General features: G+C 47.1%; 1 long non-coding RNA gene across 1 annotated transcript in view; it reads right to left on the bottom strand.

The window, feature by feature from the left end:
• Positions 1–3,119: 3,119 nt before the first annotated feature.
• The window catches only part of LOC144736172 (uncharacterized), a 29,754-nt gene continuing 15,868 nt past the window's right edge, over positions 3,120–17,005 (bottom strand). Inside the window, exon 3 of the long non-coding RNA XR_013588720.1 lies at positions 3,120–3,654. This is a non-coding gene — a long non-coding RNA (uncharacterized LOC144736172). The remainder of the gene's footprint in view (positions 3,655–17,005) is intronic.

Raw genomic sequence — 17,005 nt, 5'->3', positions numbered from 1 at the left:
GACTGTTAAGTCTCTATGGGGATCTTTGTTTTTATTTCGATTTAAAGCTTTCGTGACTGCAGGGATTCATCTTCTTGGTTCTTTCGGTAAAGTCACGTAGAAGGGTATTAATAAAATAATAAAAATAAAACATAATAAAATAATTCTCACGACGTTTCGGCCACAACGCAAGCAGCCGTCCTCAAGTGAAGACCAGGTCTGTAGGGGAGACAGCGTCTGAATGAAACACCACCACGCTTGGAGCGTATATTTAAGCTGGGTTGGAAGGGTGGAAGGGCGCCTTGACAAAATAATTTGCATATCAAGAGGAATTTAGCATATTTATGAGAAATGCAGGTATGTGATTAGTACTACTTGTGAAATGCGTAGGAGGTTTGGCGGGGGGTTTCAAAGTCATATTATGCCCGTGCAGTATGTAGGATTAGCGATTAATTACAACTTTGTTAACGTCTAGCTTTTCAGTGTGTGGGTCCGGTCTCTTATTTGAGAGGCGGTTGAATTTGGAAATCAAGTTGTCCTTACATCTGGTCGACATAGCGGCAGCTGAAGAGGCAGTCATATTGTCTACATGTTCCCAATCCGATGTGGACATTGTTGCAGTCAAAGATAAGTGTGATTTGTAGAGTGTCTTGTCTAACTGATCTAGTTCGGTGCGCGTAAGTCTGATTTTCTCTGAGATAAGAGCTAAGCTAGTTCTATACAGAATTCGTTTAGCATTAGAAGAAGTTACAGCAGCAGAGGTTAATGTAAATGCGATTGGTATTACCTTAGAGTCGCGGCATCTCTTTAGAAAGATGAGAGACTCGATTAGCTGAGCCTTCTTTGTCTTTGTTGTCCCATACTGGCAGGGGGAGGAGTGGTGGTGTTAATGTTGGTGGTATTAGTGGGGGTGGTGCTTGTGATGGTGGTGGTGTTAGTTTTAGTGATGGTGGTGTTAGTGATTGTGGTTGTTATTAGTGGTGATAGTGGTGGTGTTACTGGTGTTAGTGATGGTGGTGTTGGTGGTATTAGTGGTGGTGGTGTTAGTGAGGTGGCAGGATGCCCTGGTGGTCCCCATCTTTAAGAAGGGAGACCGCACAGACTGTAACAACTACAGGGGCATCTCACTCCTCAGTGTGCCGGGAAAGGTCCTGGCAAGGATTATTCAACACCGCCTTGCCAGGCATGCTGAGGAAAGGCAGTTGTTGCTTTTTGTGTTTTTCGTATTGTGGGTGACTGGTGAGGATGTGAGTCTGTGTTGATGATGAGAGTCCGCATTGTGAAGTGACGTGTGTTTAGACGTGGGCGTGTCACGCCCCTTCGACTCTGTGACCCTCGCCTCTGTCTCCTGCTCTCCACGCAGAGACCCGGACCGCGCGAGAGACACCGTGAGCTCTGAGCACCCTCGTCTGCAAGTTGCTACCATGGAGGTACATGTGGCTCCTCGACTTGTGTGGTGAAGTATGGGTGGACGTGTGTTCTCCCCTCTGCGTGTGCCTACCTGTGACCTGTATACCTGGATGTGCTTCTCCTTGCCCGCCTGAGTGTGTGTGCGTCTATCAGTGTCTCTCCGAGATCCTGTTGGTGTACATGCCTGTCTACGCGTGAGCATCTACAGCACTGTTATCTATCCACTGATGGATGAATGCCTCGCTCCCTGAGACCCTGCTACCCCTCACATCCTGTGATGGAATAATCCGCCAAGCGCCGGTTTCGTCGCACCATCTCTCTGGCGGCTCTCCTCTCTGATGTGTTCCGTTCCTTGGTTGTCGCTGTTATTATTCTTGACTGTCAGCCATTGTTGTCCATCCTGGCCATGGCTCGTCCTGCCCGAGTCCCACTCACTCCTCAAGCTCTAGTGGTGGACCTTTTTGTGTGTGTGTGTAGATCAGCCGAGCTGGAGAGGCTCGGAGTAACGGCGAGTCTTGCACCACGTGGAGTGCGCTGTCCTCAGCGCGCACCGCCTCCATCCGCAGCAAATCGCCACAAGGTAAGAACAGAAATGAGTGACGTCAAGATGGCCACACTGAATGGTGGGACATCACGATGGTCATGTTTCAAGGGGGACGTGACAGTGACCATGATGCATGGGGGACTTCATGGTGGCCATGTTGCATGGGTGATGTACCGTTCGACTTTTGCCGTTCTCTGGTCTCACACCGGCGAGACAAAGTCATAAAGAAGGTTGTCTCTGGTGCAGGCCAGTCAATTTCAAAGACTGCATATATTATCGGAGCATGTTTGTTTGCATATTTTTCCACAAGTATGTGTGGTAAATGCAGACTTGATGCCTTGCAAAAGGTATCTATTTGGTGTTTGAACATATTAACACCTGTTTTTGTGCCAGAAAGGGTAAAAGCTTTTATTTCATAAAATCCTTGGCATATCTGTGTTATATTTATCTAATTCATTAACCCCGTTGTCAAATCCAAGCAACCTAAGACGTCATCAAAGCTGCATATAGCTGGACATCGAACGAAGATGGTCACTGCATCGCACGTTTTCAGATGTGCTTCTGCAGTCATCTGGAATGCTCTTCTGACATTAGGAAGCCACTGGAGCGATGTTCTTTTAAATCTATAATTTTTGCGAACTTTTTAGTTTATTGTCCTTCCCCCTCACTTCTGATTAGCAGGGTTGCCGAAGCACGGTGCAAAATAAGTTCAACATACAGACATAACTGGTATTGGCCAAAACATCCAAATCCCCTGCAAACTCCTCAAATTGGCATCACACAGCAGACGTAATGGCAGCAGCGTCACCCCCATTCTCTATAAATCTGCAGGAACCTCCTGAAAAGGAATCTAAACAAATGATCACCGACAGCTGTTGTTATTATTCTCTTGCCTGCAGCAATCCTGGCTCTCTTTGGCTCTCAAATGACCCACCGGGAGAAGCTGGAGCTTGTCGCCATACAGGAAGTATGGTACTTTGCGCTCCGCAACAGATCCCGGGGACCAAACAACGATGGATACGACGACCACGAACATCATTACATTCCGGTGAGACTCGCCACAAAGCCCCCACGCCGTGGGGGCTGTCACAGGCGCAGCGGTCGCGAGGTTCGTGGCTTCTTGTCATTGCACCTGAAGTACCAACCAACCAGAGACAGCACACATGCACTCTCCCACACACTTCACAATCAAGTTTATTTTACAAGCTAAGCCCATTGAGCTAATGAGCTTTTTTTAAGGGTGTCTCAGCCAGCAGACATCAGAGCATTCCACAATTACAGATTTAAGAAAACCAAACACTTAATAAAACAATTATTTCGTAAAATATAGTCAGTCTAAATGATTGTAATTTGGTGCAGGTCCAGCATGAGCACCTCCACTACCGCTATGAGGTGCTGAAGAAGATTGGGTACGGAGGTCAAGGCCAGGTGATCCGGTGCCTTGACCACATGAGGAACACCCTGGTGGCCGTGAAGATCTTGGTATCACCATTGAGGTAAGAATTCAGAGCGGTGTTGTCACAAGGACGACGTTGTTGTTCAGTCCTTTGCTGTGGGCGGCCGTGTGATGAGGTGGTGACAACTCGTGCCTCACAGAGGGTCCCCGGTTCGACTCCTGACTCGGGTGCCCTCCTGCGTGGAGTTTGTATGTTCTCCTCCTGTTCTGGATCAGCTCACTCTTACATTACATAAATTCTTCATTTCACCTGGTAGATGCATTCCTGAAAAGTGCCGCGTTAAGGGAAAGCACATTAAGCAAACATAATATCCCCATATATAATGTAACGATAAAGTTTTGCAAGATATAATACACGCACACAGTGATATGAAGATACCAATAATGGAGGGTATGCTGTCACGTCACGTTATCATTCCGCATTCCGCCTACTGTATCATACCGCTCAGCCGTGCAGTTTCATAGCGGGCACATTCCACGTTATAATGGGCACTTTCTTGCATTAGAACAGATGCATTCCGGATTATAATGGGTGCGGTCCGCGTTATAACGGGAGCCTTCCACGTTATAATGGGCACGTTCCACGCAATAAAAGGCACGTTCCACGCTTTAATGAGGTTGTCCCATGTCATAACGGGCGCGTTCCGTGTTATAACATGTGCGTTCTGCGTTATAGCAGCTACATCATGGGACCTCCTTTGCCAGTACCAAAGATATACTGGCAAAGGAGGTCCCATGATGTTCCACGTTATAATGCCTTGCTTTGTGAGAGCCACATTCAGTCACGAATCAGCTATGGCTCAGTCTCTAAAACTCAGGCTCAGCTCCAGCTCAGCCGTGGTTTGGCTCAGGCTTGAGCCACTCAGCTGCTGATAAAGATACACGAGTGGCTCAGCCGTGGCTTGGCTCAGCTCCTGGAAATCCTGAGTGTGGCTGGGGCCATGCTCGGAGTCGGCTCAATTCACACATTAGGGAATCACTACGTTAAGGCAGCACCCCAAACCCCCCTCTATCCCTTGCTTATTTGATCCTCTTCCCTATCCTTTCTGGAACCTTCCATGAGCGCGCTACTGGAACTCACAATGACATTACACTTGGGGAACGTATAATTATTTAATTCTGAATATAATTTGTTTCTGGTCATTCCTTAAGCAAGTCTAAGTCATGATTCATTTGTGGATTTTCTCTGCACAGCTCCAAGCGTGATAAATTTCAGAGAATGGAGATCAAGATGGCTCTGGCACTTCAGGGCAAGGACAGTGATGAGGACTACAACGTCGTCAAAGTCCTGAAATATTTTGACTTCAGAGGACACCACTGCATTGTCCTGGAGCTGTTGAAGTACGTACCATGTGTTCCCACCGCCCCCACCCCCCCCCCCCCTTGGCGTGGTTAACTTCATTAGCTAAACAAAAACTATTTTATTTAGCAGGTAAAGCCCACTGCCCGATTAGTTATTTTTCACAAGCGGCCTGGCTACAAATTATAGCTCAAAAAAGTGGCTGATGTGGAAATGTATGGCAGCCAAATACTCTAAACACATGTTTCTAAATGTAGAGGGAAAAACCAGAGGACCCGGAGAAAAATCCACGTGACCAGGGGGCGAACATGCAAACTCAGAATATACATGCGTCAGGGTCAGGATCAAAGCCCCGATCTCTTCCACACCAGGGGGGGTGATAACATCACACCACCGGGGCTAGATGTTACTTCTGGGATTCCCGTGCCAACCTCGTATTGCGATACTGTGGAGCTGTCATGTGCCCCAGGTGCACTAGAGGCCACTCCTCTTTTCTCAATCAGCACCGCCCACTTTTATATAGCCACGCCTCCACTCGATCAGCAGGTTGGCTGCAGCGCAGTGGTGACGCTTGTGCCCCTCGGTGAAAATCCCTGAGTTTGATTCTCAACACGGACGCCTTTCTGCGTGGAGTTTGTATCTCCTAATAGAGAACTCCACCACCCGGAAACAGAGCCAATGAAAGCAAGTGGTCAGATGTGCTAGCTGATTCGGTTTATCAGCAAACCAATGACCTAAACCCACACGGAGCTATGACTCATATTAGTCGTGAATGTGCAAATAGAATATTAATATTGTCGTTATCATAATCCACGTAGTATTGCAGGGTATGACACTGACACTGCGTCGTTGTTGTAATTGTTGTTGTTGCTTCTGCCTCTTTCACAGGGAGAGCCTCCATGATGTGATTAAGGAAGCGGGGCTCCGGCAATTGCACATGGGGATGGTGAAAACTTACACCAGGGGCATCCTCAAGTTCCTTTGCCACACCAAGGCCAGGAGCATCATCCATGCGGACATCAAGCCAGTGAGTGGACACAGCATTCAGCGCGACTTTGTTCCGGAGTTGTGTCATTATTGGGGACTCGGACCATAGAGAAAACCGCCCACGTTGGTCACAGGGTCGATGTGTTAGCTCTGTCCGTCTATCTGGAAGGAGACAGGGTCACGTTACCTCTGGTGATGATCCGGTATGAATTAAACTGTCGTGTAGAGTCGTGTCGCTATTGGGGGACTCGCCACAGAGAAAACCAGCAATGTAGATCACAGCGTTGCCACAAACTTTGGCAAACACAAACCGGAGCTGAAAAGAATGATTTTCAAAACGTGCCAAACACGCGTTTGAACTGACAGGTGCCCATTGTCGGCTTCCATGCTGTGAATGGAAAACTTCCCAAATCGTCACTAAATCCTTGCGCCCTCGAGTGTGGTTTTTGGTTCGTAACTCGTTAACGGACAGCTGTGAGCAACTAGGATAAGTTGTCTATAGAGCCGCACCCTTTTACTTAGATGGTGCTTCAGAGAGCTTTACATGTGATGAGCCTCGACGAACATCGCTCGTCTTGACGCAGAAAACAGGGAATGTTGCACTTGACTAAAGGTTGACGACGGCGCTACGCCTCACCTAGTTCCCCTGTTTAGTATGTACTGTGGTACGTGATTGATCCACTGCTGGCTGAATGCTATTGGCGTAACCTTCGAGTGTGAATTCCTTCTGCCTCTCTTCCTTTAGGAAAATGTTCTAATCAAGGACACCGTGACCGGCACCATCAGGGTCACGGACTTTGGCACCAGCTTTTTTGTGAAACGTCAACGTGAGTAACCTCACCTGGGTGTGAGTTTCTGCGTGTGGGTGTGTCTGTGTACCAGTGTGTGTGCAAGTCTCTTAGTGTCTGTACATGTGACAGTGTGTGATAACGATGCTGTTCATGACATAGTGAGTACACACATACATACATATTTGTTGTTGTTGTGATTGTTGTGCAGCTCTGTATGCTGGTGGGACCAGGCCATTCCAATCTCCGGAGGTATTGCTGGGCTACAGATTGACCTGTGCAGTGGACATGTGGGCACTGGGCTGCACGGTGGCGGAGTTGGTGACCGGCAGGGAATTATTCCAGTCGGACAGCCGCGACGACCACCTCCCGTGCTGCATGGAGGTATTTCCAACTGGGCGTTCACCCACTCGTGATTCCCCCCTCCCCTTCCTTAAAGTTGTAAGGAGAGGGGGGGGGGGCGATTGGGTACTTGGTGACCTGGCGAATGGCAGCCATCGTATGTTGTATGTGTGTACATGTGTGTGTCTTGTATGTGTGGGGGAAGCGGTGGTGCAGCGGTTAGCGTGCTCAGCTACAAACCCGGTAATGCGAGTTTGATTCCAAATCACGGCCAACATCAGTGAGGATTATCTGAACCGGTACTGGGCATCCCCGAGTTCGACTCAGCCTCAAATGAGTACCTGGTGCGGTGTGTACCTGCTTCAATATGGCCAACCATCCCCTCTCTGTGTCTACCACAGTCCTGGCCCTCAACAGGTGCCGCTGCTGTTGCTGCTGTTTCTACTCACTACTAAAAGCACTTGCCCCTACAGTTTGCTGCGCCTACACGGGTGACATTTGCCTTTATCTCAACCATGTGCAGATCCTCGGGTTGCCTCCAAGATGTATGATGGATGCAGCTCCTGACGGAATGCACTACTTTGGTGAGTTGAAGGGTGGGGCGAGCAACCGACCGGATTCAGTGTTAGGGTGTGGCCTGGAGCTGTTGGGGTGGCCATGGGGGGGGCCTCTTTGTATTTTCAATTCCTTGGGTGAGTGGGTGGGTAAATGGCTGTGTGGGAGAGTGGGTGGGTGGGTAAGTGGGTAGGTGGGCAAAGTGGTGGTTGGTGACTGTGTGTCTCTCCTGCTGTGCATGTCTCCTGCAGATCGTGTGGGCATGATGTTCTGCCCAGTCAAGAGAAGGGTGCCAGGGAGCTTGTCACTTCATGGGGCACTCAATAGCCACGACCCGGAGTTTGTTGATTTCGTCAGCTCCTGCCTGCGGTAAGAATCATCCCCCTCCCCCCTCCCCATGAGGATTTCCCCCACCAAGGTGATCAACGATCGCTCTCCTTCGATCACCAGGAAGATGTGGAGCTGAGTGAACCTGCCGATGACCAGTACCACCGGTGTTAAGATCGCCCTCTTTGGAGGCTCATTAAAGATTCTACTCGGCAGTGCGAGGCTCAGGGCATTTTTAGAGTACTGCGTATTGAAGGATTCCCGCTGCTACCACGACTACCGCTGCTGCCGTGCATTCCTGGACCTCGTGGGAGAAGGGAAGGAACGTCAATGCTCTCACCACGCCTCATCATGTGCGCCGCGTGTGACCCCCGTGTGTCTCTCAACAGATGGGATCCGGATTGTCGCATGACGCCAGCGCAGGCGCTGGGTCACAGCTGGCTCCGGACCGCGGCCACCAGCACCACCAGCAACGCCACCACCACTGCTACTCCTGGCAGTGTACAGTGTTTTGGAGCTGCTGAGCGACGGTAAGCCACGATCTGCTTGTCAAATATTCAAGACAGTCCATAGGGAGGTGTGGAGCCCGGGGCAAGTCACAATTAAACCGGAAGTATTACTAATAATACAGGTTTGTTTCGGTTAGATCGCGTAGATATACGTGTGTTGTTAAACCCACCATCACCCACCACAGCCAATTAATAAGGTGTATCATCTTCTTGGTTCTTTCGGTAAAGTCACGTAGAAGAGAAGTAATAAAATAATACAAATAAAACATACTAAAATAATTCTCACGACGTTTCGGCCACAACGCAAGCAGCCGTCCTCAGGTGAAGATCAGGTCTGTCGGGGAGACAGCGTCTGAATCATGTAAACAAAATGTGACAATTAGTTACTAGATCAGCACACCAGTGTGTTGGAAAGTAAACCCACCACATTTACAATTCGAGTACGACATTTTGCCGGGGAGAATTGTGGAGAAATGTGATGTCATCATTTGTGAGCCAATCTGGTACGAAAGCCTACGTGTTAAAAAGACATTACGTCTGACACCGTGACATCGAAGCACAGGGCCGCCAGAAGCACGGTGCCCGGGGCGGTTTCCCCAGTACACCGTACCCGGCTCTATATTGATTACTACTACCCTGATTTAGCCAGCATGAGCCTCACTCAGTCTCAAGACTCTTTTTAATTAGAGTCCTGCCAAGTTGTTTGCAGTACAGAACAAATTTGCTTTTGTTACTGCTGCTATGCGATTCCTATTGAGTGATTTGGGGGTTCGATTTCTAACACTGCCGAGGATGTCCATCCAACACTGGTTGTGTGGCGTGTGTGTCAGGGTTCGGTTACGTGGAGGAAAATGCCAAACCCCAAGGAATGAAAGTTACATTTTAATGTACAATTTCATTGAGGGACTGTGTGTTGTCTTGGTGAGGTCTGGGGCTGTTTTTGTTGATGTTTTGCTGCCTTGCCCAAGTTTGTATTTAGTGTTGAAAAACTGGCAGGATTTTACGTACTTTGTGCTTATATGCTGAATTATTTTGTGACTTTCTTACATATTTACACGTTGCACTCATTTTCTTATGTTTGTTGTTGTAACTTGCTGACCTTGTGCCTCGACTGCATATCTGTGAAAGAAGAGCTTCATAGCTTATCGGATTCCTCTTCATCCAGTCTAAATAACACTGGTCAACAAAAAAAACATGTTTTTCTGGCCTGGACTTTTGCAGCTGTTTTAGACTAATTTCAGTATGCTGATTCCAAATCTTATCTCAGATTTGCTCGATCACATCTCATTTTTATGCTATCGGCATACCCCATTTTCATTGCTTTTATCTGAAATTAACTCTGTCACTTATGATTGCAAGTTGTTGCGAGTCAGTGACTGCTTTAGTGTTAAAATATGGTGCTGTATTTTTAGGATAGTGTGTTTATAATATCATTTTATGTAGATATCCACATTTATTTAATATTTTTCTTCTGCAGTTTTTATTGAAAGTGCAATATTTGAGATCTCAAAAACCTGATGTGATAGACAAAAACTGAAGCCAGATTTGGAATCAGCACCCCAAAATTACCTTAAACCCGTTGGAATACCTTATGCCAGAAAAAGTGTTGACCAGTGTAATTTTCCACATTCCACACGGAGAAAGTGGCCCAAGTTTGGGCATCAAACCCAGGTCCCTCTGACTGAGTTCCAGCCCTGCCGCCTGCAAACGAACACATGTACAGTTCAAACCCCACGTGTACATTCGGTTATATACGGATGTATTTTTATAATTGGTTTCTGGGTGAGGACAAATAATGAAGCAGCCATATATTTGCCATGTAGCCTTTCATCCAGTGTGATATCGCAAGACTAATGCCAATTTTGTAACCAGACCCACGATGGGCAAAGGTATGCTGTGTTACTGCAGCATCGTTATTAACCTGGTTAATCTATCTCCGCACGATGGTGGGGGGGGGGGGGGGGAGTGCAATCTCTGCTGTAGCAGGAAGTTGGAACGGTGTCGTGCGCATCTCTTTACAGAGCGGAGCCGGCGCTGCCCCCATCCTCCGCGCTTGCCCAGGCCTCTAAATGGCTGACGGTTGTTGTGGAGGAAGAGGACACTCCGGTGGAGGAGCTGTTGGTGCAGGAGGAGGAGACCCTGGTCGAGGAGCTGGTGGTGCAGGAGGAGGAGACCCTGGTGGAGGAGCTGTTGATGCAGGAGGAGGAGACCCTGGTGGAGGAGCTGGTGGTGCAGGAGGAGGAGACCCTGGTGGAGGCGTTGGTGGTGCAGGAGGAGGAGACCCTGGTGGAGGAGCTGGTGGTGCAGGAGGAGGAGACCCTGGTGGAGGAGCTGGTGGTGCAGGAGGAGGAGACCCTGGTGGAGGAGCTGTTGGTGCAGGAGGAGGAGACCCTGGTGGAGGAGCTGGTGGTGCAGGAGGAGGAGACCCTGGTGGAGGAGCTGTTGGTGCAGGAGGAGGAGACCCTGGTGGAGGAGCTGGTGGTGCAGGAGGAGGAGACCATGGTGGAAGAGCTGATGGTGCAGGAAGAAGAGATGAGGGGGGAGACAGAGGAGGTATGGACGAAGGAGCAGGAGGAGGAGATGGTGGTGCAGGTGGAGGAGACATTGGTGGAGAAGATGGTGGAGAAGGAGATGACAAGGAAAGAGGATCAGGTGATGGTGATGCAGGAGGAGAAGAGGAAGCGAGGGAGTCTGGCCCGCATAGCGAGAACCATCCGTTCACTCCTCCGACGCGTGCTGCTGTGTGGTGGCCGGTCCACCACACAGTAGAGGTGGTGGTGGTGGTCACGGATCGTTGTGAACCACGACCACTATCACCATACCCACCACACACACCCTGCACCCATTCACCCCCCTGTAATACCCACCACCCACCGCACACCACACACACCCTGCACCCACCCACCCCATGATGCCACCCCCACCACATTCCACAGGTTTTGGGTTATTTCAGGGATAAGGGGTTTAGAGGTTTCGGGATTTCGAGGGTTATAGGGTTTAGGTGTTGAGAGTGTCAGGGGTTGAGGGGATTCGAGAGTTAGAGGTTTAGAGGGTTAGGGTTTTCAGGGTAAAGGGGGTTCAGAGGGTTAGGGGTTTATAGGGTTTTGGGTTTACAGTGAGGGAAAAAAGTATTTGATCCCCTGCTGAGTTTGTACGTTTGCCCACTGACAAAGAAATGATCAGTCAATAATTTTAATGGTAGGTTTATTTGAACAGTGAAAGACAGAATAACAACAACAAAATCCAGAAAAACGCATGTCAAAAATGTTATAACTTGATTTGCATTTTAATGAGGGAAATAAGTATTTGACCCCTCTGCAAAACATGACTTAGTACTTGGTGGCAAAATCCTTGTTGGCAATCACAGAGGTCAGACGTTTCTTGTAGTTGGCCACCAGGTTTGCACAAATCTCAGGAGGGATTTTGTCCCACTCCTCTTTGCAGATATTCTCCAAGTCTTCTTGGTTCTTTCGGTAAAGTCACGTAGAAGGGAAATAATAAAATAATAAAAATAAAACATAATAAACCAATTCTCACGACGTTTCGGCCACAACCTAAGCAGCCGTCCTCAGGTGAAAACCAGGTCTGTCGAGGCGACAGTGCCTGAATGAAACAGCACACGTGCTTGGAGCATATATATGCTGGGTTGGAAGGGGGGAAAAGGGCGCCTTGACAAAATATGCATATCAATAGCAATTTAGCATATTTATGGGAAATGCAGGTATGTGATTAGTACTACTTATGCCCGTGCATTATGCAGGATTAGCAGCATCAAAGGGAGGGGATAGGGGTAGCATTTATAAAGGGAAGGAGTGTTAATAGTATGTATCTGCAGTAACTAAAACCACCACGTAAACAACTAAAGTATAAACTACATACTATCATCAGTATACTAAATATACTCTACAATAAGCTGAGTTACTAACAGTAAGTAATACATTACAATTCTATGTCGTAAAAAATATATAATATGCTTCCATCTAAACTTTATTCTCTTACATCACACGAGTCTACACCGTACTATATACTGCCATAGACAAACCCAACATTAAATTACATACTGTATTGCTATAAACCACCTTATACATTGTAATATTACACTATGTATTATTCTACCCACCCTAATGTATATCACACTGCTGTATATTGACTATACAATTACGATACTATATATTACTTTGTACATTGTATTAAGCATATAAATGTTATACTATTTGTTATTATACACTGTACCATTGACCGTCGTGTGAAAGATACTAAGAGGAAGCAACAAAATATGTCAATGGGTGAGTAGTGTGGGAAACTTGCAGCGGAGCAAAGAATCCATTCCCTGCGGAGAATACAATGCCAGTGAGTGGAACGCGGTCTGAAAGTCACCGTAAACGTGAACACAATCAGTTAAGATCCGAAATGGTTTATTACGTCCTTCCAATGATTGCTAAGCCAGAATCCATCTTCTCGGTTGAAATTGTCTCTGTGTTTGTATATGTGGATCGCCTCATGAACGAATCTCTCATGGTAGCCAGATGGCTTGCAGAGAACCTCTGTCTTGGAGAAGTCAATATCATGTGAGCCCACTGAATTGTAACAGTGATCTGCCACGGCTGAGGTGTTTGTCCTACCGTGTTTCAAGTCTGCTTTATGTTCACGGATGCGGTCCGAGACATGTTGTTTGGTTTCTCCAATGTAACTGCTACCACAGAAGCAACTTAGTTTGTAGACGCCAGGGTACTGTATGTCTGGAACCACATCTTTTACAGATGGGACCAGATCACGGATTTTATGTACTGTGTTGATTTGGACCTGGATCTTGTGTTTTATCAGGATTTTGTAGATCTTTTTTGTGACCCCAGCAATGTACGGTAAGGTGATGGTCTTGAAAGGCTCCTCAACAGGATCCTTCTTGATGGTTGGAGTGATGGCTTTGCGGATTGTGTAGTCGGAGTAACCATTAGCCTGAAGAGCTTGGCGTACGTGTTTGAGTTCACTGGCAATGTGTTCCTGGTCGGATATGCATTGGGCTCTATGGTATAGAGTCTTGATGAGGGAATTCTTCTGGGATGGATGGTGGTGGGAATCCGGTTTTAGGGAAGCATCCGTATGGGTGGCTTTCCTGTAGACAGAGTGGCTCATTGAACCATCAGGTCTCATTTTAATTAGGACATCCAAAAAGGGTAGCTTGCCATCTTTTTCGACTTCCATGGTGAATCTGATGGCTGGGTGTATGGAATTGATGTAGTCGAGAAATTGGTCTAGAGCAGGCCGGCCATGTGGCCAGATGACAAAAGTGTCATCTACGTACCTCTTCCATAAGGTCGGGCGTAGAGTGGCAGTCTGGATGGCGTCAGTCTCAAATTTCTCCATGAACACGTTGGCTACAACCGGAGATAGGGGGGAGCCCATTGGGGTGCCCTCAGTTTGCTTGTAGAAAGTTCCATTCCAGGTGAAGTATGTATTGGTTAAGCAGTGTCTCACCAGGGGGGGTACCCCAGCGTTCAGTCATTGATGAACCAAGTCTTCAATTATTGCGATGGTGTCAGGTACAGGAACTTTGGTGAATAAGTAAACCACATCAAAACTGACAAGCAGGTCGTCTGGGGACAGGGAAATCCCCTTGATTGTCGATACCAGGTCAGTAGAGTTTAGTACCGCAGAGGTGGGTTTTCCAGTGAAAGGCCGTAGGATTTCAGACGAAAAACGAGCCAGTTTGTAGGTGGGGGAGTTGATAGTAGAGACAATGGGACGAAGAGGTGTATCTTCTTTACGTATATTTGGCAAGCCGTATAATCTTGGTGGCCTGGCTGCAGAAGGTTTCAACGAGAACTGTTTGGTCTGATCAATTAATGCGGTTGAAGCAGAAATGATTTTGTTGGTTTTAGAGACGAGGCTGTTGGTGGGGTCTCTTTTTATTTTTGTATAGCTGCCATCGTTGAGTAGTTCTTGAATTTTGTTGTTGTATTCTATTTTGTCCATGATGACAGTGGCATTGCCTTTATCGGCTGAGAGCTAATTCAAAACGCTCATCTTTGCTGATGTTGCTAGCTGGCATCTTAGCGTTTTTGAGGGTTGCAGAGATTTCAGATCTTGCTACGTCTGCAGCGATGTGACTCAGGCCCTTGAGAGCTACATCTACTCTAGCAATTATATCATTAACTGGTATGTGTTTAGGTGTGACTGCAAAGTTTAGTCCTTTAGCTATAACGGATTTCAGACCTTCAGAAATAGAACTGTTACTGCGATTAATTACGACTTTGTTAACGTCTAACTTTTCAATGTGTGGGTCCGGTCTCTTGTTTGAGAGGCGGTTGAATTTGGAAATTAAGTTGTCCTTACATTTGGTCGACATAGCGGCAGCTGAAGAGGCAGTCATTTTGTCTACATATTCCCAATCCTATGTGGACATTGTTGCACTCAAAGATAAGTGTGATTTGTAGAGTGTCTTGTCTAACTGATCTAGATCGGTGCACGTAAGTCTGATTTTCTCTGAGATAATGCTAAACGAATTCTATCTAGAACTAGCTTAGCTCTTATCTCAGAGAAAATCAGACTTACGCGCACTGATCTAGATCAGTTAGACAAGACACTCTACAAATCACACTTATCTTTGAGTGCAACAATGTCCACATCGGATTGGGAACATGTAGACAAAATGACTGCCTCTTCAGCTGCCGCTATGTCGACCAAATGTAAGGACAACTTGATTTCCAAATTCAACCGCCTCTCAAACAAGAGACCGGACCCACACATTGAAAAGCTAGACGTTAATAAAGTCGTAATTAATCGCAATAACAGTTCTATTTCTGAAGGTCTGAAATCCGTTTTAGCTAAAGGACTGAACTTTGCAGTCACACCTAGACACATACCAGTTAATGATATAATTGCTAGAGTAGATGTAGCTCTCAAGGGCCTGAGTCACATCGCTGCAGACGTAGCAAGATCTGAAATCGCTGCAACCCTCAAAAACGCTAAGATGCCAGCTAGCAACATCAGCAAAGATGAGCGTTTTGAATTAGCTCAATTAAAAAAGAGGGATGACATTGTCATCCTCTCAGCCGACAAAGGCAATGCCACTGTCATCATGGACAAAATAGAATACAACAACAAAATTCAAGAACTACTCAACGATGGCAGCTATACAAAAATAAAAAGAGACCCCACCAACAGCCTCGTCTCTAAAACCAACAAAAGCATTTCTGCTTCAACCGCATTCATTGATCAGACCAAACAGTTCTCGTTGAAACCTTGTGCAGCCAGGCCACCAAGATTATACGGCTTGCCAAAGATACATGAAGAAGATACACCTCTTCGTCCCATTGTCTCTACTATCAACTCCCCCACCTACAAACTGGCTCGTTTTTTGTCTGAAATCCTACGGCCTTTCACTGGAAAAACCACCTCTGCGGTACTAAACTCTACTGACCTGGTATCGACAATCAAGGGGATTTCCCTGTCCCCAGACGACCTGCTTGTCAGTTTTGATGTGGTTTCCTTATTCACCAAAGTTCCTGTACCTGACACCATCGCAATCATTGAAGACTTGGTTCATCAAGGACTGAACGCTGGGGTACCCCCCCTGGTGAGACACTGCTTAACCAATACATACTTCACCTGGAATGGAACTTTCTACAAGCAAACTGAGGGCACCCCAATGGGCCCCCCCCCTATCTCCGGTTGTAGCCAACGTGTTCATGGAGAAATTTGAGACTGACGCCATCCAGACTGCCACTCTACGCCTGACCTTATGGAAGAGGTACGTAGATGACACTTTTGTCATCTGGCCACATGGCCGGCCTGCTCTAGACCAATTTCTCGACCACATCAATTCCATACACCCAGCCATCAGATTCACCATGGAAGTCGAAAAAGATGGCAAGCTACCCTTTTTGGATGTCCTAATTAAAAGGAGACCTGATGGTTCAATGAGCCACTGTCTACAGGAAAGCCACCCATACGGATGCTTACCTAAAACCGGATTCCCACCACCATCCATCCCAGAAGAATTCCCTCATCAAGACTCTATACCATAGAGCCCAATGCATATCCGACCAGGAACACATTGCCAGTGAACTCAAACACGTACGCCAAGCTCTTAAGGCTAATGGTTACTCCGACTACACAATCCGCAAAGCCATCACTCCAACCATCAAGAAGGATCCTGTTGAGGAGCCTTTCAAGACCATCACCTTACCCTACATTGCTGGGGTCACAAAAAAGATCTCCAAAATCCTGATAAAACACAAGATCCAGGTCCGATTCAACACAGTACATAAAATCCGTGATCTGGTCCCGTCTGTAAAATATGTGGTTCCAGACATACAGTACCCTGGCGTCTACAAACTAAGTTGCCTCTGTTGTAGCAGTTACATTGGAGAAACCAAACGACATGTCTCGGACCGCATCCGTGAACATAAAGCAGACTTGAAACACGGTAGGACAAACACCTCAGCCGTGGCAGATCACTGTTACAATTCAGTGGGCTCACATGATATTGACTTCTCCAAGACAGAGGGTCTCTGCAAGCCATCTGGCTACCATGAGAGATTCGTTCATGAGGCGATCCACATACACAAACACAGAGACAATTTCAACCGAGAAGATGGATTCTGGCTTAGCAATCATTGGAAGGACGTAATAAACCATTCGGATCTTAACTGATTGTGTTCACGTTTACGGTGACTTTCAGACCGCGTTCCACTCACTGGCATTGTATTCTCCGCAGGGAATGGATTCTTTGCTCCGCTGCAAGTTTCCTACCCCTACTCACCCATTGACATATTTCGTTGCTTCCTCTTAGTATCTTTCACACGA

Source organism: Lampetra planeri, chromosome 59 (assembly GCF_965212315.1).
Source record: "Lampetra planeri chromosome 59, kcLamPlan1.2.h2, whole genome shotgun sequence".
NCBI classification, from domain to species: domain Eukaryota; kingdom Metazoa; phylum Chordata; class Hyperoartia; order Petromyzontiformes; family Petromyzontidae; genus Lampetra; species Lampetra planeri.
This window is presented reverse-complemented; position numbering and strand designations above follow the sequence as displayed.